This window comes from Lepidochelys kempii, chromosome 27 (assembly GCF_965140285.1).
Source record: "Lepidochelys kempii isolate rLepKem1 chromosome 27, rLepKem1.hap1, whole genome shotgun sequence".
Taxonomy (NCBI): domain Eukaryota; kingdom Metazoa; phylum Chordata; order Testudines; family Cheloniidae; genus Lepidochelys; species Lepidochelys kempii.
This window is the reverse complement of record NC_136406.1, coordinates 4,162,091-4,163,254: the sequence shown is the minus strand read 5'-3', so window position 1 is coordinate 4,163,254 and position 1,164 is coordinate 4,162,091.

Sequence of the window (1,164 nt, the reverse complement as noted above, 5' to 3'; positions counted from 1 at the left end):
CCCGCCACTCCGGTGCGGCTTAGCGATGGGGCCAGGCCCAGAGGCTGCCAGGCGTGCCGGGGCTCAGCGACCCAGGCTGGCCACAGGTTCAGGGCTGCTGCCTGCAGGAGGTGGTGAGGCCCAGGATTGGGGGCTAGTTCCCACCTTGTTCCAAAACCTCAGCAGAATCACTTGCCCCCCGCCGGCCCAGTGGGCAGGATCTCCCTGGGAGAGCCGCTTGCATTTGCATTGCCAGCTCCCCGCGTGAGCCCAGGCTGGGGGGCAGGCAGTGGGGCAGAGAAGTGAGCCTGCTGGCCCCATTGGTACCATTTCCCAGCCCCGTGCAGGCCAGACGCTGCCCTGGAGCGCACGGTGGCTTCTGGTCTCGTGAGTCTGGGCCAGGGCCGGTGGGGCTGGTATGGGCGGCAGCTCACGGCCTGACCTGCCCTCTGGCGTGGGATCACGGCACGAGACAGATTGTGCCCTGGGCTCCTCCCCGCTCCAGGGCCAGTTACTGCACAGGGTGCTGGTGGCTAGGGGTGCCAGGTGTCCGGTTTTCGAGCCATTGAAAGTCCGGTCAGCGGTCCGGCGGGGCTAAGGCAGGCTCCCTGCCTGCTCTGGCTCCACGCAGCTTCCGGAAGCAGCTGGTATGTCCCTGCAGCCCCTAGGCACAGGGGTGGGCAGGGAGGCTCCAGACGTTGCCCCTGCCTTGAGTGCTGGCTCCGCAGCTCCCACGGGCCAGGAACCGTGCACCTAGGGGTCACCTGCACCTGGGGGGCCACAGGGACATGCCAGCTGCTGCCAGGAGCTGCCTGAGGTACCCCCTCCTGCACCCCAACCCCCTGCCCCAGCTCTGAGCCCCCTCCTGCACTCCCTCCCAGAGCCTGCACCCCTTCCCACACTCCGATCCCCTCAGCCCAGAGCCCTCTCCTGCACCCCAAACCCCTCATCCCTGGCCCTACCCCAGAGCCTGCACCCCTCACCCCCCTGCACACACCCCAACCCCCTGCCCAGTAAAAAGGAGCAAGTGAGCGAGGGTGGGGGAGAGCCGGAAGGAGGGGGAGGGCGGGGCGGGGCCTCAGGGAAGAGGTGGAGCCTTGGGGAAGGGTGTTCGGTTTTCTGCAATCAGAAAGTTGGCAGCCCTCGCTGGTGGCTGCGGTGAGACGCTGGTGCATCAGGAGTCAA